The 24307-nt window shown below is 40.8% G+C and overlaps 1 long non-coding RNA gene and 1 other non-coding gene across 2 annotated transcripts; one reads left to right on the forward strand and one right to left on the reverse strand.

The window, feature by feature from the left end:
- Positions 1-492: 492 nt before the first annotated feature.
- Positions 493-15356, forward strand: LOC139179487 (uncharacterized). The gene is made up of 3 exons (XR_011563850.1): positions 493-606; positions 2707-2847; positions 14526-15356. It is a non-coding gene; the product is annotated as an uncharacterized lncRNA (long non-coding RNA).
- Positions 15357-23971: 8615 nt separating this feature from the next.
- TRNAC-ACA (transfer RNA cysteine (anticodon ACA)) lies at positions 23972-24044 on the reverse strand. Its single transcript has one exon. It is a non-coding gene; the product is annotated as a tRNA-Cys (tRNA).
- Positions 24045-24307: the final 263 nt, after the last annotated feature.

A 24307-nucleotide genomic window follows, 5' to 3' on the forward strand; every position in this document is an offset into this window, starting at 1 on the left:
GCAATCAGTCCATCCTAAAGGAAATCAGCCCTGAATGCTCATTAGAATGACTGATGCTGAAGGTGAAACTCCTATACTTTGGCCACCTCATGCGAAGAGTTGACTCATTGGAAAAAACTCTGATGCTGGGAGGGATTGGGGGCAGGAGGAGAAGGGGACGACAGAGGATGAGATGGTTGGATGGCATCACCAACTCGGACATGAGTTTGAGTGAACTCCGGGAGTTGGTGATGGACAGGGAGGCCTGGAGTGCTGTTATTCATGGGGTTGCAGAGGCAGACACGACTGAGTAACTGAACTGAACTGAGCGACTTAACTGACTGACTGCTTCACGTAACCCAACTCCACTCCTGCCCCCCACCACTCTGTTACTAGGCAGCAGTTGCCATGGGACCATTCGTGATTCTGCCCAGCCATTGGTCGGCACTGCAGGGGCTCCTCCCCCAAGCTAGCAACTGTCACTGAACGACCATTAATAGACCTGCTCAGCCATTGGTCAGTGATGCAGTTGGTCCCTCCCCAAAGTGAGCACCTGCCTGAGAGCGACAATTAGTGGGACTTTTCAGCCAAAGTTGGTAGAGTGGTGGTCGTCTAGAGGAGAGTGAGGTAAGAGGCTTCTCCCCTCCAGCTCACTTGGCTTCGGACCAGCAGGAACAGGCTGAGGGCTGTGTCCTGCTGCTCCAGAGCCCTCGCCAAGGCCACCCACTGGCTTGGCCCAGGCCTCGAGGTGGTGGTGAACTTCTCCCTGAGCCCTGCCTCTGCAACATAATGGCGGCGGCCGACTGCATGGGACAGTGGTCTGAGGGACCTGGTTCCTGCCATTTGGGTGGCCCAAGGAGCCTGAGGGCTGGCTGGTCCTGGACACCTGGCTCCCACAGTGATGTAGCTGGGCAGGGTCTGGGGACCCGACCCTGAGGGAGCTGCCACCTGAGACCTGCTTCCTCTCAGCCAGGGCTGGACCTCAGGGTGAAAGTGGTCCCTGAGGACCTTGCCCTTACTTGTCAGAACAGAGAATAACATTCATTTGGTAGAGATTTATGGGAACTTTGTTACCTGACGGTGACCTTACTTCAAGAACCAAGGCTCTAACACCAAGATGTTTGCAACAACTCACCGTGCCCCTCCCTCATCTTTCTTAGAAAAGGGCTTTTCTGAGAACTTTCGGAGAGTTTTTTTAAAGCATGAGCCACCCATCTCCTTGCGTTATTGTTGCTCAGTTGCTAAGTCGTGTCCGAGTCTTTGTGACCCCATGGACTGCAGCACACCAGGTTTCTCTGTCCCCCACTGTCTTCCAGAGTTTGCTCAAATTCATGTCCATTGAGTCAGTGATGCTGTCTAACCATCTCATCCTCTGTCACACCCTTCTTCGCTTGCCCTCAGTCTTTCCCAGGATCAGGGTTCTTTTCCAGTGAGTCAGCTCTTTGCATCAGGTGGCCAAAGTATTGGAGCATCAGCTTCAGCATTAGTCCTTCCGATGAATATTCAGGATTGATTTTCTTTAGTATTGACTGGTTGGATCTCCTTGCAGTCCAAGGACTCTCAAGAGTCTTCTCCAGCACCACAGTTCGAAAGCATCAATTCTTGGGTGCTCAGCCTTCTTTATGGTCCTACCGTCACATCCATATGTGACTACTGGAAAAACCATAGCTTTGACTATACAGACCTGTGTCTACAAAGTGATGTCTGTGGTTTTAAATACGGTGTCTTGGTTTGTCATAGTTTTCCTTCCAAGGAGCATGTGTTTTTTAATTTCATGGCTGCAATCACTGTCTGCAGTGACTTTGGAGCCCAAGAAAACAAAATCTGTCACTGCTTCCATTTTTTTCCCCTTCTATTTGCTAAAACCTTTCTCTGATCCAAACGCCAACATTTTGACATTTGACCCCACTGTGCGTTGGGCACACAGACTTGCATTTCAGTAGCAAAATAGTCAAGTGTTAGGCAATACCATGGAGAAGGAAATGGCTTCCACTCCAGTATTCTTGCCTGGAGAATCCCAGGGACAGAGGAGCCTAGTGGGCTGCTGTCTATGGGATCGCACAGAGTCTGACACGACTGAAGAGACTTAGCAGCAGCAGCAGCAGGCAATACCAGTGACTACTATAATAGTTCAGAGACTGGGAAAAAAAGAAAAAGAAAATTACAGAAAATTTTAAGGTGAAAGGAAAGGAAAAAGCAAACATTTGTCCGTGTCTGCTAGTGGTCCTTAATGGATTTTCCTGTGTGACAATCTTTGAAAGTCTGTTCTTTTCACCATTTCCTCAAGAGTCTGCAAGAATTAATACCAGTATAGATCCTCTAGGCCTATCCTAGTTTCAAAGAACTATTTTGTTCACTTTGTTCTTTTCCAGATGACTGAACTTTGCATACATGAGGATGATGTTATTTTAATCTAATTTCATGTATTTATTCTTATTGTTTTTTATATTGATTTTAAAAATATTTTTTCTGTAAGGCGAGGTAATATATGCAAAAGTTTCCCAGTGTTAAAGTGTGCTCTTCTGCCTCACATTAGTTAAGGTGATGCTAACTACAGTAGACACACATCAGAGGCTGAAGACTCACATTACAGTACAATGATGGTTCTCCTGGTCTACTGGCTCTTCTCCATGCAGTGATTCCAGACTTCAGTTTCCTGCAGTGTTGAATCTTTGCCATGTTATACATATGATTCTCAAATTTCTCTGGGGGACTTTTCCATTCCAGCCTGCTGGAAGAGGGAAAGAGGATGGAACACCATGTTTGGAGAATTTGATGGACCAAAACTGGAAGAAGTGTTACATCACTTCTTAACTCCATGCCCTTGGCTAGAGCTCAGATGGAGGACTAACAAGACGGTTGTGAAAGGTAATCTTTCCGTATGCTCAGGGATATGGGGAGATAGTCTGCCATGTAACTCCTTCTTATTTATTTATTTTCATTGAGCTTCCCTTGTGGGTCAGCTAGTAAAGAATCTGCCTGCAGTGCGGGAGACCTGGGTTTGATCCCTGGGTTGGGAAGATCTCCTGGAGAATTCCATGTCCTATATAGACCATGGGGTCGCAAAGAGTCGGACATGACAAAATGACTTTCACTTTCACTTCACTTTTTTCATAAGATGTGTAGAAATAGAAAATGTTAAAACTCATAGGAAATATCCCTTTGACTTAACTTGATATGTTTGATATATTGAATCTGAAGTTGGATAAAAGGACTTGGTTGTGCCCTTTTAAAGTCTTCTTCATTAATTGATCATAAAATAAAGAAGGCTATATGAATAGCACAACTGTATGAATTGAAAAAGTTTGCAAGCCTTCACCTGAAAAATATTCTGGCATCTGGCCAACCGGGGCACTAATCAGCCATTCACCTCTCCTTCTTAAGCTGCCTTTTCTGACTTCTCTGAGCCAATAAATATCCAGATGTCTGAATCTTCCAGTCTTGATTAAATTTTATAGATTTTACCCCTGACCTGCCCACAGGGAATAGCCTGGGCCTTTACGCCTTAGCGGTTTTCCTTGGACTCCCATTTCCTGACAGCCTGAATTTCTCTGCCTAATTGCTTCAGCCATGGCTGTGCTGGTATAGAATTTCCTTCCAGCTTTTTCAAAGCAAGGATCAGCTCCCTCCTAAGTAGCTAGATTCTGGGTAGTGCTATATCCTGCTTAGTATCACTTTGTTGCTATCTTCATCTCATTGTAACTCTGGCGTACTAATAGTTGGGATTTATATGTGAAATCCCCACAAAAGAGCTTACTATTTTATCCTGTATATGTTTGGAAGAGTGCTGAGTCATCCAGATATTTCAAATAGAAATTTAAATCTGAATCCTGTAAGAAAGTTCTCCTGGAGATATCTGCTCCAGTGTCTCTGCCACGTGTTTGGGAATTTGCTCATCATTTTTGGTAACTGTTCAAAGTTGTAGAGGGAATGGAATCAAATTTCAACTCAGGCCTAGGAAAGTCAATGTGACTGAACACAGACTTTGTTCCTTGGATAACCTGGGGTCTAAAGTGTGTGCAGCTGGGTTATCAATTCATAATACAAATATCGGTAATATATCTTTTAATCACACTTTTACATAAACTGATTGATAATGAATAGTGCAATCATTTCCTTGCCTTTGCCTTATTATAAAGGTCAGATATTGGCAAATTACCATCTGTTGGTCAAATCTGGCCCACTGCCTATTTTGGTAAATAAAGTTTTATTGGAACATAGCAGTACTCATCTTTTCACTTATTGTCTCTAGCTACTTTCATGCCACAACAGCATAGTTGAGTAGTTGTGACAGAGACTGTAGGGCTTCCCAGGTGGCTCAGTGGTAAAAGAGTCCGCCTGTGAATGCAGGAGACACAGGAGACCTAGGTTCAATTCCTGGGTCAGGAAGATCCCCGGGAGGAGGAAATGGCAACCCACTCCAGTATTCTTGCCTGAAAAATTCAATGGACAGAAGAGCCTGGTGGGCTATAGTCCAAGGGGTTGCAAAAGAGTCAGACTCAACTGAGTGACTGAGCACACACTACGGAGACTGTATGGCCATCACAGACTGAAATATTTATTATCTGGTCCTTTACACAAAACGTGTGCCTATTTCTTATATGATTTATATGATTCCTAACATCCCTTACATGATTTATATGACTTATATGATTCCTAACACAGAATATGGCCAGTGAATGTGAATTTTTGATCCCACCTTCCTTTGCTTAGACTGTTGCTTCTACCTGGAGAGCTTTGACTCTCCAATCATTTATTCACTTATCCAACAGGCACTGTTCTTGGTGCTGGGTCAGTGAAGATCACACACAGATGCTCTGTTGGGGCTTCTGTTCTTCTGGGGTAGGAGACGAGGTTCCAGGTAAGCGAGTAGATGCGTAACATCACGTCTCCTCACGATTAGCCTCACAAAGGCAAATAAAGCAGTGCACAGGGCCTGTTTAATTCCTCCTCGTTTTCCAAAGTTTTGCGCAAGCCCCACTTCCTTCACGAGATGTTCCTTGGTCTCCCCATTTCGTCTTTGCCTCCCTGTTAGCTCACAGATCCTTCTATTTTGTGCTTTTTTGTGTTATTCCACTTTGAACTGGAGTTCTTTGTGGATGTTTTTCTTCGTAACCAGAGATTGTGAGCCTTAATAACAAGAGTCATATGACAACTTTTTTTGTTCCCAACAGTAACTAACACAGTAACTGAAAACAGGAAACTGGTGAATAGCCCCAGTTAAGCCCGGTTCTAACAATGGAGGTCTTTAGTAAAGTACAATTTAATGCACCCGCCTCACAGTCTGTAGTATTCCTGAGTTTGTGATCATCACTGTGGTCCACCAGTTGCTTACAAGAGAGGAGGAGAAAATTTCCCACTTTTTAAGGAGCTGGGATCCTTTCAGAAATTAACTACACCCACAGATATATCCTAGCCATAAGTTTTATCTTCTCTTTTGATATAGAAATCAGATAAAATTTTAATTGATTTACCCTAAATTTCCCCCAGTCAAGGGGGAAAAGTCCAAGCAATCAAGCAAATAAAAGAGAGAAAGGGATGAAGTTGCATATACCAAAGCAGTTACCAAATAGGTGATATAAATGAGAAATTCTTGGCATTTTGTTGCTGTATTAAATCATTAAATCACACACACACACATACACCCTCTGAGTTCATGGGCTGGTCTGTCAAGAAAAAAAACAGGTTACTTTGTTGGAAAGAAGCTAGCGTTGGAGGTTGCATTAATCAGTGCTTAGGGATCAGCCAATTTCTCCCCTGATTGGGATGAATGGGGTTATTCATGAGAGGGCATCTGGGAAGGAAGTGGGGGGAGTTGTGGCTCGCTGGGCTGGCTAGTGCCTGAGAGTGGAAGGAAAATCTGTCATCAGAACAAATGAACATCAGCGAGGTGAGGGCAAAGGCCAAAGGTGCTGGTGGAAGCTGAGTGAGAAGGCAATGAAGAGCTGCAGCCTGTTAGAAATTCGCACGTTTCTCCAGGCAAAGCCAGAGACACAGAGCTGGGCTACAGATTATGAGCCTATCGTATTTCACTCATCACAGAGGCCTTCGCGGAAAAGACCCGAGTCTGTAACCCTTGGCCTGGAAGAGACTAATTTTATTATTGCCTCATTCTCTTCAGCATCATCACCAATGTCCCCCAGTGTTTCTCAGCACTGACTGGGAGGAAAGAGCCGGTATGGAGGTCTTGTAATGCCTAATAAAATCGTACAGCTCCTAGGTACTTGTAGCTTCTATCTCAGGACACCCAAGTGCTACTGAACTAGTAAGTCTGGAAATTTCTGTTGATGATGAGAGTGAATTGGAGACAAGACAGCAGTCTTGCCTGCTGTGGGGCCTTGGATAAGATCCTCTCCTCAGCCCACAGTGTTAACCTTCCCTTTGAACTTGACCCATGCTCATTCCCACTCTGTTACAACTACATATCCTTGAAAAAAGCAATCAAGGACTCTGGCCTGTTGGAATTCAGACTGTGTTTTTGAGAACAAACTGTTTTATGGGACAACCTGCAGGCACCTGGGCTAGGAGTGCCCCCTGGGACAGACAGTGCAGTGGTTGGTTAGGCAGTGGGCTTGACTGCCCTGTAGGTTTCTCTCACTGTGTATTTCAAGTCTTTCCCATGAAGGTTGTACCTCTTGATGCTCATGTCTTTGCATATTTATAAAATGAGACTGATTCCATTCCTAAGATTCTATGCTCGTGTTTCTAGTACAGTCTAAATTCCCCAACACTATCACTGTGAACTTGAGCTGTCTATAATGACAGTCACAGCACTTGTCCTGTAGTAAATATAAGTGCATTTGTCCGATGATATAGACACTACTGTCATAAAAATGGGCCTCCCAGGTGGCGCTAGTGGTAAGGAACCTGCTTGCCAGTACGGGAAACACAAGAGACACAGGTTCAGTCTCTGGGTGGGGAAGATCCCCTGGAGTAGGAAATGGCAACCCACTCCAGCCTTCTTGCCTGGAGAATCCCCTGGACAGAGGAGTCTTGACGGGCTATAGTCCATGGGGGTCACAAAGAGTTGGACACGACTGAAGCAACTTAGCGTAGCACACATTATAATAATAGCTATCATTAATCAATAACTTACTATGTGCCTGCTACCCTGCTAAACACTTAAAAATTATTTGATATACTTATATATTGCAAAATGATTGCCGCCATAGAGTTAGCTAACACATCCATCATCTTACATAATTACAATTTTTTTTTTTTGTGGTGAGAACAACAAAGATCTACTCTTTTAGCAACTTTTAGGTGTATAATACAATATTATTACCTATAGCCAGCAGTACATTGTACATGAGACTCCCAGAATTTATTTGTCTTATTACTTTGACCAACATTTCACATCTGTCTCATTCTCCCACCTCTCAGCTCCTGGCTAGTACCATTCTACTGTGTCTCTGTGAATTTAGCTTTTTTAGATTCCACGTATAGATAATGATATGTAATGATATTTGTCTTTCTCTGTTTGACATTTTATTTATTATTAACTTACTAATTATTAACTTAGCATAATACCCTGAAGCTCCGTCCATGTTCTTGTAAACAGCAGAATTTCCTTGTTTCTCATATATAAATATAAATATATATAATATGAATATGTATATCTTCTTTGTCCATTTATCTGTTCAGGGACACAGACACTTGGGTTGTTTCTATGTATTGATGACTGTTAATTATGAACAGTGCTGCAATAAATATGGGAATACAGATAAAAACATACAAAGTAACATTTGCAATAACACTATGAGGTAAGTACTAATATTCTTCCCTTTTTATAGATGGGGAATGTGAGGCTTAGGTTAAATATCTTTCCCAAAGACTCACAGTCAGAATCTGCAAAGCTAATTCCAGAACCCAGGCTCTTAGCTTCTGTGTTATGATTGCTCCAGTTCACACAGCCTAACGAGGGAGGGTAACTGAGGTTCAGGCGCCGGCAGCTGGGCTCAGAGGCGCCACTCTTCTTCAGTGCTCTATGCTTTTATTTGTGTCTGTGTTTACATATGTTTTCACCAGATTTGCTGCACTGAGTGGTAGCTCTTTTTTTTCTTGGGGACAAGTGGAAGTCAGGAGAACTCACGGCCTGAGGCTTAGTAACTGTGCATTTTACAGTGTAGGTTAGCTCTGTGCATTTATGGAAGAATGAGACATGGCACTGAGATGTAGAAATAGTCATAGGCACTTTTAAAACTGTGCACTTGTAAACTGTGGCAGGAAGGTTGCAGTTATATCTGTTTCAAACACCATGAAGTTGCACTGACCTTTTTTGATCCTATGTAACAGTGGACTCCGGAGAGGGTGATGGCAACCCACTCCAGTACTCCTGCCTGGAGGATCCCGTGGATGGAGGAGCCTGGTAGGCTGCAGTCCGTGGGGTCGCTGGGGGTCGGACACGACTGAGCGGCTTCGCTTTCACTTTTCACTTTCATGCATTGGAGAAGGAAATGGCAGCCCACTCCAGTGTTCTTGCCTGGAGAATCCCAGGGACGGGGGAGCCTGGTGGGCTGCCATCTATGGGGTCACACAGAGTCGGACACGACTGAAGCGACTTAGCAGCTTAGCAGCAACAGTGGGCTCAACTGTAGGTAGAAAAAGGAAATTGCAGTCAGTGGAGAAAGAGCGTTGTCAATTCTGTTTTACCTGAAGTGATTAACTCATTACCGTTGGATATAATTTATGAGTAACTGCAGGTTACCTTCTATGACTTTCCCGTTATCTGAAATGTTTCATATTTCAGGCTGCTTTGGCCAGATCTGTGCTAAAAGAAATAAACAGTAAGAGAAAGAGTGAATTTCTATCTTATTTGAAATATCTTCTTCCTTGTGATTAACCAGCAGAGAGGTTTTCTGTTTAGCTAACAAAGAAAAAGGAGTTTATAATATAGTATTTGGAATTTGAGATCCCAGTAACCTGCTTCGTAATTTTCCTTTAATATAAGCAACATAATCCATTCTCTGATTTACTAGTTTCCACTTTCAAAGAGGCTCAGTTCAGTTCAGTTCAGTCGTTCAGTCGTGTCCGACTCTGTGACCCCATGGACTGTAGGACGCTAGGCCTCCCTGTCCATCACCAACTCCTGGAGTTTACTCAAACTCATGTCCATTGAGTCAGTGATGCCATCCAACCATCTCATCCTCTGTCATCCCCTTCTCCTCCCACCTTCAAAGAGGTGGCACATGCTATTTCCACAGCATTTGCCAGAGGTTTGTTTAACCCATGTCTTGATTTGCATCTAGAATTGCACAATGTAAATTACCAAGTAGACCCTGAGTAACATGGTGGAATGAGATTCTTTAGATTCTGAACGCAGTCTGTTAACCCTCAGCTTCCTGTTTCTATCTGTTCCATCTATATGCCTGTAGGAAGGCTGCTGAAACCGTTGGGATAGTGGTGCAGGTGATGGTGATTAGTTCAACAAATGTTTTTGGCTGCCTTCCAGAGACATGGTCAGTAGAACTTCCTGGCTGCCTTGGAGTTTGGTGGGGCCTCCGTGACCAGTTCTGGTAAATGTGTTATGTTTGGAAGTGTGTGTCATTACTGTCAGGGCATTCCATTGGCAGAACATCACCCTCCAGAGCTCTTTTTCCATCTGCTGTGGACCAGCAATGAGCCTTCTACATCTGTCCTGTTAGCCTTGTTCCTAGAATGGGGACTTCATGGAAAAATGCTGACACAAAGGATATATAACATGAGCAAGAAATTGATTTTTTTTTTTTAAGTATGGGGGTTTGTTAGCAGAACAGAAGCCAGCCTATCATGAGGCCAGAGTTATCTGTTAGAGTATTGTATGGAACTAGCTAAGCCCAAGAATCCTCATCAGGATAGTCCCGAAGAACAAGGTGCTGGGATGGGCAGGCTCTCCTTTTGTATTAAAATAAAGCATATTATTATAAAGCTGTGTTAATTAAACCAGTACAGTATTGTTAAGGTGATAAATAAAATGGCCAATGAAAGAAAAGTGAGAGTTCAGAGCAGTCTCAAACTTATTGGGGAATTGTATATTTGATATAGTAATGTTGCAGATTGTTAAGGAAAAATAGAAAAGTCAAGAAATGGTGCTGGGAAAGTTGGTGTTCCAAATGGAAAAAAATGAATTTAGCACTCTATCTTGTACACAAAAATCAATTCACATGTAGGTTAAATAGCTAGATGTGAAAGATAAAATTTTTAAACTTATGAGGCTTTGAGTAGAGAAGGAATTTTTAAAAGAGAAATAAAAGATTGATAAATTAGACGCACTATACTGGATGCTGGGGGCTAGTGCACTGGGACGACCCAGAGGGATGGTATGGGGAGGGAGGAGGGAGGAGGGTTCAGGATGGGGAACACATGTATACCGGTGGCGGATTCATTTTGATATTTGGCAAAACTAATACAATTATGTAAAGTTTAAAAATAAAATAAAATTAAAAAAAATTAAGAAACATGTATAATATCATGTATGAAATGAGTTGCCAGTCCAGGTTCAATGCACGATACTGGATGCCTAGGGCTAGTGCACTGGGACGACCCAGAGGGATGGTATGGGGAGGGAGGAGGGAGGAGGGTTCAGGATGGGGAACACATTATACCTGTGGCGGATCCATTTTGATATTTGGCAAAACTAATACAATTTGTAAAGTTTAAAAATAAAATAAAATTAAAAAAAAAAGAAATCAAAAGCCTTTATAAAAATTTATGAAAAAAGAGAAGCCACCACAGCAAATGAATATAATTTGCAAAGGGTTACATATCAGAAAGAAAAAGATAACTGTGTAATAATTCAGTTCATAGGAAAAAACTTTAAGCCATTTCACAGAAGAGGGAATACAAATGCCAAATAGATACAAGAAAAGACATTTACTTCATTAATTATCAGAAGAATGCAAATTAAGTACACATAAGCACTCAAAAATTTAGAAGTTATACCAAGTTGTTATATCACTTGTTATACCAAGTGTAGATGAGGGTGTGGATATATATGAATCCTCATTTACTCCTTATAGAAGTGTAGGTAGTTAATAACACTTCGGAAAACAAGTTTTCGTTCTCTGTAAAGCCAAACATTTCATTTCTCTACAAATGAGCAATTTCAGTCATAATTTGTCATGAAGAAATACTCTAAATATGTATACTAAGACATATTCAATGGTATAGCCATTAGGGAAAGCAGTTTGGAAGTGCCCCCTAGAATTACAAATGGAATTACTGTATGATCCAGCAATTCCACTTGTGGGTATATATGCCAAAGCTATGAAATCAATATCTCAAAGAGATATCCGCATTCCCCTGTTCATTGCAGCAGTATACAGAATCATCCTGTGTCCATTGACAAATGAATGGATTAAGAAATGGGTCTCTCTCTAAGTATGTATGTATGTGTGTGTGTATGTGTCTGCTGTTAGTCATATTCAACTCCTTTTGACCCCATGGACTGTAAGCTGCCAGGCTCCTCTGTCCATGGAACTTTCCAGGCAAGAATACTGGAGTATTTGATCTATATAAATACATGTATAATATTCAGCCAGTTATTTATGACAATATGGATGAAACCAGAGGACATTATACTAAGTGAAATAAGCCAGGAACAAATAATGCATGATCTCACTTTTACATGGAATCTAAAAAAATTGAACTTGCAGAAGCAGAGAGTAGAATTGTGGTTTTCAGGGGCTAGAGGATAGGAGAAATGGGGAGATGTTGGTAAAAGAGTACAAGCTTTCAATTATGCAGGATGGGAAATTTTGGAGAGCTAATAGCATAGTGATTATACTTATAAAATACTATATTTTATAGTTGAAATTTACTGAGAGTACATCTTAAGTATTCTCATAACCTACACACATAAAGTGGTAACTAGGTGAGGTGGTGGATATATTGATTATCTTTATTGTGGTTATTTTACAATGCATGTATACATCAAAGCATTGTAATATATACCATAAATACATACAATGTTTTTTTGTCAATTATACTTCAATAAACATTGGGGAGGTGGAAAGATACATGCAATACTGTTCATGGCAACACTGAAAGAGCAAAAATACTAAAATCAAATCAAACAAATCAATATGCCCATTGACAGGAACATAATTAATTGTGGAATGGCTTTAAATGGAATATTATACATCAGTGAAAACGAAATGTATCACCTGTGTGCCATATTTGTTTGATTTATGTATAATTATGAATGATGAATATTTGAATAACGAAAATAAGTTATAGAATAATACATACAGAATGAAACCATTTTTGAATGCTTAAAAACAAGAGCAACTATGTAGAGAAAAAAGCTGGGGAATGAATGAGCAACGGTAACACACTTGCAGCTACAGCGATTTTGATAATACTCCAAGTGTTTAGTAGGCAATAGAGCCATACGTGTTTGTTTTATTAGAGTATTTTCTCCTTTATTTATATGTCACATATATGTAACAGATCTTATTAAATAATTTTTCCTAAAGATCCTATATATGTCCAGTGAAGTATTTAAAGAAGTGTCCAGTGAAGGTGGAACAAAAGATACATCTCCATTGGAAACCTCTTTCCAGCAACATGTTAAACACCTTTGAACAGTGTTCCCAAATACAGTTGCTTTTCCCAACATTTTTTCATTTCTGATTCTGACATTCATGAATGCCTCTGAAATCCTCGGATAACAGAAGAAGGGCCCTTCCCTGGCAACATATTCTTTTCCTCCTTTTCTTTCTCTTTCTTCTCTTCCTTTCTCTTTTTCTTTTCATTTAAAAAGTTCAACTAAATCACAGATACTTTGTTGCTTTAATAGTTGTTATTATTTTTCTTCCTTAGACATGCATCATTTCTAAGACATTTGCTTCTAAAGTACTTCTTTTTTGGTCAACACGAAGTACCTTTCTCAGATGATAGCTTGTCTTCTCAATATTTGCATTTAAGTTTTCAGATAATTCTTTCCTGCCTCTGTGTCAGTGTCTGCAGTTTCCCTGGAACCCCACTAACTGCGATAGCCCACGTTCATATAGCACATACTATGCTCTAGCTTATACTCTTAGTGTTATCTCATTCAGTCCTCACAAATCTTGCTAGTATTATCCCCATATTGCAAATGAGAAAGTTAAGGCCTGAAGAGGTTAAAAATCACCAGTGGCAAAGCTGGGATTCAAACCAAGTGGTCAAGATACATTTTCCATGTTTCTAACTAACTAACACATCATTACACCTACCCTGTGCTTTTAAAGCAACCAGTTTTCTTTAAGAAGCAATACAATTGTCTATTGCTTTCAAAAAAATTTTCCACTGGGCATCTTCCAACACGCCTGTATTGAATTTATCTCTGGATGAGATGCAAGCCTTTACCAAGAGTGTTGCCTGGTTTTCAAGTATTGGATTGTTCTATCTGATCCTGAAATATGCAAACCTAGCTAGTATAGCCTGCTAGACTAGTTTGGATACAAATAAAGTTCTGTCTTTTTAAAAAAAAAATCATCAAACTCAATTATCATTGTATCCGTAATACACTTACCTGATTCAAAATTCTGAAATTACAAAAAAGACTATGCAGTCTGAAATAGTTCCCACATGCACCTTTCACCCAGGCTCCCAGATTCTCCGTGCAAAAATTTATTCTACCGTGCAATAAACTTTTCCAGTTTCTTGAACACAGCAGAGAAAACTTACAAAATTTATTTATTTTTAATTGGATGATAAGGGCTTTACATTACTTTGTTGATTTCTGCCATACATCAACATGAATCAGCCATAGGTATACCTATGTCCCCTCTGTCTTGAACCTCCCTCCCACCTCCCACCCCATCCCACCCCTCTAGGTTGTCACAGACAACCTGTTTGAGCTTCCTGCATCATACAGCAAATTCCCACGGCTATCTGTTTTCCATATGGTAATGTGTATGTTTCAATGATCCTCTCTCAGTTCATCCCACCCTCTTCTTCTCCCACTGGGTTCACAAAGTCTGTTCTCTAGGTCTGCATCTCCACTGCTGCCTTACAAATAGGTTCGCCAGCACCATTTTTCTAGATTCCATACATATTTATTAATATATGATATTTGTTTTTCTCTAACTTACTTCACTCTGTATCATAGGCTGTATGTTCATCTACCTCGTTAGAACTGAGCCAAATGTGTTTCTTTTTAGGCTGAGTAACATTCCATTCTATACACATACCATAACTTCTTTATCCATTCATCTCTCGATGGACATCTAGGTTGCTTCCATGTCCTAGCTAATGTAGTGCTGCAATGAACATTAAAAAGACAACATGTGTCTTTTTAAATTATGGTTTCCTTAGGGTATATGCCCAGTAACGAAATTGTGTCATATGGTAGTTTTATTCCTAGTTTTTTAAGGGCTCTCCAGCCTGTTCTCCATAGTGGCTGTATCAATCTATATTCCCACCAACAAGGCAAGAGAGTTCTATTTTCCCCACACCCTCTCCAGCATTTATTGTTTGTAAACTTTTTGGTGATGGTCATTCTGACCCGTGTGAAGTGGTATTGCATTGTAATTGTGATATTGCATTGTAGTTTTGATTTGCATTTCTCTAATACTTATATGCAGAGTACATCATGAGAAATGCTGGGCTGGAAGAAGCACAAGCTGGAATCAAGATTGCCGGGAGAAATATCAATAACGTCAGACATACAGATGACACCACTCTTATGGCAGAAAGTGAAGAGGAACTAAAAAGCCTCTTGATGAAAGTGAAAGAGGAGAGTGAAAAAGTTGGCTTAAAGCTGAACATTCAGAAAACTAAGATCATGGCATCCGGTCTCATCACTTCATGGGAAATAGATGGGGAAACAGTGGAAACTGTGTCAGACTTTATTTTTCTGGGCTGCAAAATCACTGCAGATGGTGATTGCAGCCATGAAATTAAAAGACGCTTACTCCTTGGAAGGAAAGTTATGACCAACCTAGATAGCATATTCAAAAGCAGAGACATTACTTTGCCAACAAAGGTCTGTCTAGTCAAGGCTATGGTTTTTCCAGTAGTCATGTGTGGATGTGAGAGTTGGACGGTGAAGAAAGCTGAGTGCCGAAGAATTGATGCTTTTAAACTGTGGTGTTGGAGAAGACTCTTGAGAGTCCCTTGGACTGCAGGAGATCCAATCAGACCATTCTAAAAGAGATCAGTCCTGGGTGTCCTTTGGAAGGAATAATGCTAAAGCTGAAACTCCAGTACTTTGGCCACCTCATGTGAAGAGTTGACTCATTGGAAAAGACTCTGATGCTGGATTTATATACTTTGGATTGTGGGCAGAAGGAGAAGGGGACGACAGAGGATGAGATGGTTGGATGGCATCACTGACTCGATGAACGTGAGTTTGAGTGAATTCTGGGAGTTGGTGATGGACAGGGAGGCCTGGCGTGCTGCGGTTCATGGGGTCGCAAAAAGTCGAACACGACTGAGCGACTGAACTGAACTGAATAATGACCGATGTTGAGCATCTTTTCCTGTGCTTATTAGCCATCTGTAGGTCAGCTTTGGGGAAATGTCTGTTTAGGTCTTCTGCTCACTTTTTGATTGCCTTGGTTGTTTTTCTGGTACTGAGTTGCATGAGCTGCTTGTATATTTTGGGGAATTGTCCTTTGTCAGTTGCTTCATTTGCTATTATTTTCTCCCATTCTGAGGGTTGTCTTTTCACCTTGTTTATAGTTTCCTTTGCTGTGCAAAACCTTTTAAATTTAATTAGGTCCTACTTATTTTATAGACAAATAAATATGCATATTTAAAAATCATTTTGAATATGAAATATTCATTTTGCACTTAATTTCATGTCAGGCACTACACTTAACCCTTTTGCTTAATCTTTCTAATAGCTCAGTCAGGTAGATTTTACTGCATCCCATTTTGCAGATGAGAAAACTGAGGCACAAGAATCACACATACTGTACCAAACATAGCTGAGATTTGAACCCAGAGAGTCTGACTCCAGAGCCCATACTGTTAACTGCTATGATATATTGCCTTTCCCTGCTGAAGTGTTTTATGAGAAAAATGAGATACCAGATTCTTTAAAGTTTATATAGTCCACACAGGGGAAAATATCCCCATTTCTTTAGGGAGAGTAAAATATTGTACTTGTACATTTCTTTTTTTACAACATCTTTAGTGAGATATAATTTGTTTACCATAAAATTTACCCATTTAAAATGTACAATTTAATGATTTATAGTATATTCACAGAGCTGTGTAACCATCACCACAATACAAGTTTAGAACATTTTCATCATCTATAAAAGAAACTCTATACCCATCAACAGTCACTCTCCATCCCCACTGTCCCTATAGCACTCGGCAACCACTAACACACTTTCTGTCTCTGCGGATTTATCCATTCTGGACTTTTCACATAAATGGAATCCTACAGTATATAACCTTTTGAACTGAGTTCTTTCACTTTGTATAATATTCTCTGTTAATTGTTCTATCCCTGACATGTCCCTTTAGCAGGAAGTTAATATTTTTATCCTGTGGACTTCTCCCTGTCTCCAGTTTCTTAATCAGTTCAAAATTCTGGCACAATAATTGGTTAAACAGGTCAGTTTTGCTAATGCTTTTGTGGCTCTGCTGATATCTCATTTAAAGACTAGTCTTGCACGTTTCAGTGGACTCTTCTAGACCATGGAAGGATGCACTCACTCACCCAAATTCTGCTTGGAGTGCCACATGCTTGATCTCTGGGATCTTTTTGTTGTTGTTGATCACGTTTACATGCCTACCCACTGCTTTTTTCAAATAAGAGTCATGGTGTCAGTTGGCCAAGTTTCAAAGTGGGCGTCTAGCTCCAGCCTGGACCAGAACATCTAGATCCCTCCGTTAGAACTGGGACAATAGTGCAGTCCCATTGGTGAGTTTACTTTTAGGGTCCTTGGGGTCTTGTTTGGCTAGTGGAATTTGGATCTGGCAAATCTTGTCTCTGCTAATAGTCTTCCTTAACTTTGAATTTTAGGGAATAGGTGTTGGGGGTCTGTGTTCCTTTCTTCACAAAAAACCTTGAGGAAAATCATTCAACTTCGTATACTCTCTGCTGGCACTAGTTTAAACCTTCAAAAGTGTGTCTTATTGGAACATAAAGGTATTTGCTATGTCTACTTCTAGACCAATGACTGGCTATCAGATAAGGGAGCCGCCCTTAAAATTCTTCGAGCAAGGAAGACCATTTCCAAGGCTGCTTGCTATATCCAGCTAAGCAAAGAAGTGAAACATAGCTTCAGCAACCTACTACACAATGCAAACATTTCACATCTGGTAAATAATTCCTTTTCATTGTTTAAAAGAAATTGCATCAGCTCAGTGCTCTTCATAGTCTCCATTGACATTTCCTTGAAATTTCAGAGCTCTGTTTGTGCATTTAAAATTTTTCTTTTTGTTTTTAAATTTTTTTCGAGCTATGGTTAATATATAATGTTGTGTTAGTTTCTGCTGTACAGCCAAGTGTATCAATTATACATATATCCACTCTTTTTTAGATTCTTTTCCCATGAAGGTCATCACAGAGTGCTGAGTAGAGTTCCTGTACTAAACAGTAGGCACCTATTAGTTATCTGTTTTATATATAATACTATGCATAGTAGTATGTGTATGTCAATCCCAATCTCCCAGTTTGTGTTTGTGCATTGAGTATGGCAGTGTGGACTTGGAAATTTGCTCACTCACGTCATTTCTCCTACCATTAAGTTAAACTCTTCTGTGTCCCTTTCAGAGAGATGGATTATCTTGCCTTTCGGGGAGGTAGATTTGACAGTCTGTATATCCCATCAACTTTTCTCTCTTTTTTTTTTTTTTTGACACAGTGAAGAGCAAGAAATTTAAAAGTTTAAAGAAAATTTGCAAAGATAAAAGGGAGAGCAGTTTGCAGGAGATCCACTTACTGTAAATACGCCTGCAGACGGTGTCAGCCAAGTGATTGCCAGCTGCGGTGAGTACAGCTGCTGATCGGAATGCAGAAGCATTGTTTGCAGAACTTAGAGCTCATCAGTATGGGGTTCGGTCCTGGCCGTGCTGTGAGAGTGGGGAGCATCCTTAGTTCAGCAGGTTTAAATCCAGGGTCGCTTGTATTAGAATTCTGTTACGTACGTTTGTTAATGGAGAAGATTTCTAGTACTAATATAATGAGTTGTTTTCCCTTCTTGTTGCTCTCAAGGCATTACTTTTATTATAATAGATTCTAGCTAGTTTATGAGAGCAAAATGAAGCCAGTGACTGGAAAGGCAAGAAGTTACTTACTTTTTTCCTTAAGGAGGAAAGTAGATATTTCACATGTATGATTTACAGTTGTTTATCATGCAAGATGACTGACTGCTGACCCCCAAAAGGTTTCATTTTCTGGTTCAGATCTAGAAAGGGCCATACAGACAAATGTGGTAGAGTGTCATATGGAAGATTTAGATGGTCGGACTTCTGCCAGCCTTCTCAGGGTGAGGAGGCACACAGACCAGACAGAAAGCTGAGAGATCCCTCCATTGCTTGTGCCTGAGCCCCTTCTTCAGGCCAGCTGTTATACTAGGTACTTTCCTTGTGGAAAAAGAAAATTAATAGCCCTATCCATCTACCTGTCTAATTTTGGCCTTCCAAGTGGCTCAGTGGGTAAAGAATCTGCCTGCAGAGCAGGAGACCTAGGAGATATGGGTTTGAGCCCTGGGCTGGGAAGATCCCCTGGAAGAGGGCATGGCAACCCACTCCAGTGTTCTTGCCTGGAGGAGCCCGTGGACAGAGGAGCCTGGGGGACAGCAGGCCATAGCATCACAAAGAGTCAGCCACAACTAAAGCGACTATGCATGCATGCAGGCACACTGTTTTAATTGAAGTATAATTGGCTTACAATGTCATGTTAATTTCAGATGTACAGCAAAGCTATTCAGATGTATATGTGTATGTGTGTGTGTGTGTGTGTGTGTGTGTGTATTTATGTATATATTCTTTTCCCTTATAGGTTATTACAAAATATTGAGTAAAGTTTCCCGTGCTCCCTATGCTATACAGTAGATCCTTGTTGGTTATCTATTTTATGTATAATAGTGTTATACATAATCCCAGACTCGTAATTTATCCCCGCCCCTTCCTCTTTGGTAGCCATAAATTTGTTTTCTCTATCTGTGGGTCTATTTTGTTTTGTCTGTAAGTTCATTTGTATCTTTTTCTTTCTTTTTTATTTTAGACTCCTCGTATAAGCAGTATCATATGCATTTGTCTGTCTCTGGTTTACTTCATTTAGTTTGATAATCTCTAGGCGCATCCATATTGCTGCACATGGCATTATTTCATTCTTGTGCCTGAGTGATATCCCACTGTATAAATATGCCATGTCTTAAAAGTCATATTTTCCTATTCACAATTTTTCTAGGTCACAAGTGTGGCTGAACTATTGCTATACATCTCAACAGACTTAGAGCAAATAGGAGTTGAAAAGAAGACTTAACTCAAGTGACTATGGGACTAGAAAGACTTGGGCTAGTTCATTATCAAGATCAGAGCTTAAAGGCTATTGACAAGTCAATTACTGTAAAATGACAAGCAAGAAAGAACTTAAGCCAGGTAAGACAAATGTTTTTGAAATAGTATCTGTAGGAATTCTGAATTATTAAATTTCTCACTATGTTATTTGCTGAAAAAAATAAACTCTCCTTTGCTGATCCGCCATTTAAAGTACAAGTATTTATTTCTATGGAATGTAACCTTTAATTATATGGCTAGATTTATTTCAAAATTCACTTTTTTGGTAAGAAATTCTATTTATACATTAGAAGTTCAGTAAGAAAGTGTTTTGTTAGAAAATGCTATAGAAATTGAGTTAATTTGCCTCAGTTTTGACATACACACTGATTATGAACTCCTTGTTTATGACATTTTAACTTCATTCTGTCACCTCCGAATATTGTTGTTGTTCAGTCGCTCAGTCGTGTCCGACTCTTTGCGACCCCATGGACTGCAGCACGCCAGGCCTCCCTGTCCATCACCAACTCCCGGAGCTTGCTCAAACTCATGTCCATTGAGTCGGTGATGCCATCCAACCATCTCATCCTCTGTCGTCCCCTTTTCCTCCTGCCTTCAATCTTTCCCAGCATCAGGGTCTTTTCCAACGAGTCGGCTCTTTGCATCAGGTGGCCAAAATATTGGAGTTTCAGCTTCTTCAGCATTAGCCCTTCCAATGAATATTCAGGTGACCTCAGTATATAAATGACAAGAATTTGCTTGTTAGAAAAAAGCATGAATATCTCATGCTTTGGCTTTTGTTCCTTTGTTCCCTTTAGCAAAACAGATGAGTGAGTCAAACAGATTCATTTCTAATCACATTTGAAGTTCTTTTTGTTGTGCCATTGTTATTGTTTTCAGTCCTCACAAAACCCCTCTGAGAGAAATTGCATTATTGCTGGGGAAATAACTGCTGGGAAAACTGGGGCTTAGAGGCTTAGAGACCTTCTGCTCCAAGGCAACATGGGAGGTGACAGAGCCAGGAATCAAATCCAGACCTGTCTGTACTTATGGCCCAGCTCTTTTCATGCATCAATGATGCAAATGTTAGATGTTTTATAGTAGGCTCACAGGTCTCTGGGTCTCCCTCTGAGTTTTTTTCAATCTGTTTTTTTCCTGTTGTTCATATTGTGTTATTTCCGTCATTTTGTTTTCAAGATCGCTCATTCTTTCCTTTGTCATCTCCATTCTGCTGTGAAGCTTGTCCATTGGGTTTTCATTTGGATTATTCTTCATTTCTAAAATTTCCATCTGGTTTTTTTGTTGTTGTTGCTGCTGCTGCTGACCTTTTCTATTTTTTCTCTTGTTTCAAGCATACTTGCTATTGCTTATTGAAATATTTATACAGTGGCTAAATTTACATTTCTTGTGAGACAATTCTGTCATTTCCATGTCGATATCTGTATATTAGTTTCTTAGGGCTATTGCAACAAATTACCATAGATTTGGTGGCTTCAGACAATAGAAATTTATTCTCTTACCATGTGGAGGTCAGAAATCTGAAACCATGGGCTTCCCTGGTGGCTCAGTGGTAAAGAATCCACTTGCCATTCAAGAGACATGGGTTTGATCTCTGGGTTGGGAAGATCCTCCGGGGAAGGAAATGGCAACCCACTCTAGTATTCTTATTTGGGAAGTCCCATGAACAGGGGAGCCTGGTATGTTACAATTCAAGTGGTCACAAAGAGTCTGACATGACCTTTTGACTAAACAACAACAATGATCTGAAATCAAGTGTCTGGTGGGGCTGTGATCCTTTGAAGCCTGTAGAGGTGAATGTATCCTTGCTTCTTCCAGTATCTAGTTGGTTAAAAGACTTACAGGAAAAGTTTCTGTACTCATAATTCCATTTCTAAGGCTTGGGTGCTTTATAGATGGCAAAATAAACAGCTTCAATTTAAGGCTGAGGTTGGCGGGGATGCAGTTACTATTGCTTCTGCTACTTTTGGGAGACAGAAGAATTTGGGTTGTTTCCATTGACATTTTTGGTTCATTGCTGTGTTTGTGGTCTTATTGGGGCAGCCATGAAGGTTGTTGAGCATCAGCAAACTGCTTGGACAATCTAATCCTGAATAAAGATTCAGACTTTCTTTAATGAATCCTGCCTCCTTAGCATCAATCCCCTTCATCTTTTCATCACCGATCCCAGTGCCATTGCTCTTCTGTCTTGCCTGAACAGTTGTCAGTTTCTACTCCTAATTTTTCTTGTATACCTATCCACGGAGAAGGCAATGGCACCCCACTCTAGTACTTTTGCCTGGAAAATCCCATGGATGGAGGAGCTTGGTAGGCTGCAGTCCAGGGGTCGCTGAGGGTCGGACACGACTGAGAGACTTCACTTTCACTTTTCACTTGCATGCATTGGAGAAGGAAAGGGCAACCCACTCCAGTATTCTTGCCTGGAGAATCCCAGGGACGGGGGAGCCTGGTGGGCTGCCGTCTATGGGGTTGCACAGAGTCGGACACGACTGAAGTGACTTAGCAAAATACCTACCCTAGAAAAGTGAAAGTGTTAGTTGCTTAGTCGTGTCTGACTCTTTGTGACCCCATGGACTGTAGCCCGCCAGGCTCCTTTGTCCTATTCTCCAGGCTAGAATACTGAAGTGACTAGCTGTTTCCTTCTCCAGGGGGTCTTCCCAACTCTGGGATCGAGCCCCAGTCTCCTGCATTGGAGGCAGAATTTTTACCATCTGGGCTACCAAGGAAGCCCCATAATATAGTTAAAGGTATTAAAAATATTTAAGACAGTATAAATTAACTGCATGAATGTGGTCCCAGACCACTTCTGCCCATGTTTCCTGACACAGAGAAGAAGCTGAAGAATAGAGTCGGTGTTTAGAATGAAACAGAAATGAGAGGTTGAGAGAAAGGCCTGGGTATTGGATCTCTGAGGTCTGTCTTTTATTAGCCAGTAACCTGGTAAAGTTAATTAACTTCTGTAAACTCTGTATTTTTTAACCTATGAAATAGGGAAATTAATACTACTTATCCAATAGAGTTCTTATGAAGATTATGTGAAATAAAAAGCATAAAAAGTGCATAAAAAGTGCTTAACAGTGTCTGGCTAGAGTAAATGCTCAATAAACTTTAGTAGAATTCATTATAGCTAAAGGTAGAAGACAGCTTCCTCCTCTTTTTTCTCATCCATAGTGATTGGGGCTTCTCTGTCAGTATTTAGGCTTAAGCTCCCAAGTGGTGCAGTGGTAAAGGATCTGCCTGCCAATGCAAGAAACGCAGGAGACTCAGGTTCGATCCCTGCCTTTGGAAGATCCCCTGGAGGAGGAAATGGCAACCCACTCCAGTATTCTTGCCTGAAAAATTCCATGGACAGAGGATCCTGGTGGGCTATCATCAATGGGGTCACAAAGAGTTGGACACATGTGAGTGCACGCACACACACACACACACACGCATCACTGACTGTGGGACCAATTTCTGGTCCCCAGTATCCTCTTAGCCCATCTGTCAGGCTCATTACCATCCCTTGATGTCTCACTTTACTCATCCTTATTCCTTTAAGACATTTAAGTAAATTCAGTCTTAACAAACATACTTTGAGAATATTTTCATTTAATTGCAATAAGATTGAAATATTTAAGGTACTAAAATGCATTAGGAGATGGGACCAGTGAAGATTTTTTTTTTCCATTTTTGGAAATTGAATACATTGTAACACAAAATAATTTTGATTGTTTCAAGTATCACATTACCAAGTGGGTACCTTATAGGAAGAATGTGTTTGACAAGGGCATTCTGTAGGCAATTCAGCCTGCTCAGCACAATTGCTCCAAGAAGTTGAAATGTTTTTTCTCTTATTAACAGACTGACTTCTTATTTTTATGGGAAAACTGATACTTTCCTTTGTAGTGTCCTCTTAAGATGCATATGAACTCTAGTTTAAAGCGGGCAGCCAGTGACCTTATTGCATTTCTCTCTTCTGACCCAGTTTTTAAAAGAAATGCAGCCTCAGCACCTCTCTTATCTTTTCCTTTAGCTGCTTGAGATCTAAGCAAAATTCCCCCAGAATTCATCAGTGAGGTTGGTCTGGGGAGACTCTAATGATCTCTGCTATTTCTCTTTAATATAGAGAAATATTAAAGGCTGTTTTGACTGCCCCAGTGGACATAATCATTGGAAAGAGCAGAGTCAGTGATGGCAAAGTAATAAAGGAACCCTGGACAACATGAAGGGCCCGTGGTCCTAGTCTTCATTCCATCAATTGCTGTGCACCTGGCTATCTTTTTTTCCTTCTAGATATCTTTTTCCTCATCTGTAAAATGAGAAGCTTTTACTAAAGAATCTTTAGGATCCATAACACGAGTGTACTTTATAGCCTACAGATAACCTCAATATTTCAGGATCAACATGAATATGAATTTGACACTCTTTCTTGAAAGTGAAAGTGAAATCCCTCAGTCATGTGAGACTCTTTGCGACCCCATGGACTGTAGCCTACCAGGCTCCTCCATCCATGGGATTTTCCAGGCAAGAATACTGAAATGGGTTGCCATTTCCTTCTCCAGGAGACCTTCCTGACCCAGGGATTGAACCTGGGTCTCCTGCATTGTAGGCAGACGCTTTACCGTCTGAGCCACCAGGGAAGTCCCATTGGGTATAGTTTAATTCAGGCCTTGTTAACTGCAAGAACAGAAACCTATCAGACTAGTCCAGAGATAAAGGGAGATTATTGAAGGACTGCAAAGAACTTTACTGAAGGCATCCCAGGATAGGAGGCGAAGTTCTGCCAGGCCACAGGGGAGCTAGGGAGAGTCAGGAACAGAGCCGCCCCATTCCAGAATTTCTCAGCGCTGCCTCAGTTGGACATTTGGTCTGTTCCTCTGCTTTCTACTACAGACAGGTTGGT

The sequence above is a fragment of the Bos indicus genome, chromosome 24 (assembly GCF_029378745.1).
Source record: "Bos indicus isolate NIAB-ARS_2022 breed Sahiwal x Tharparkar chromosome 24, NIAB-ARS_B.indTharparkar_mat_pri_1.0, whole genome shotgun sequence".
In the NCBI taxonomy this organism is placed as follows: Eukaryota; Metazoa; Chordata; class Mammalia; order Artiodactyla; family Bovidae; genus Bos; species Bos indicus.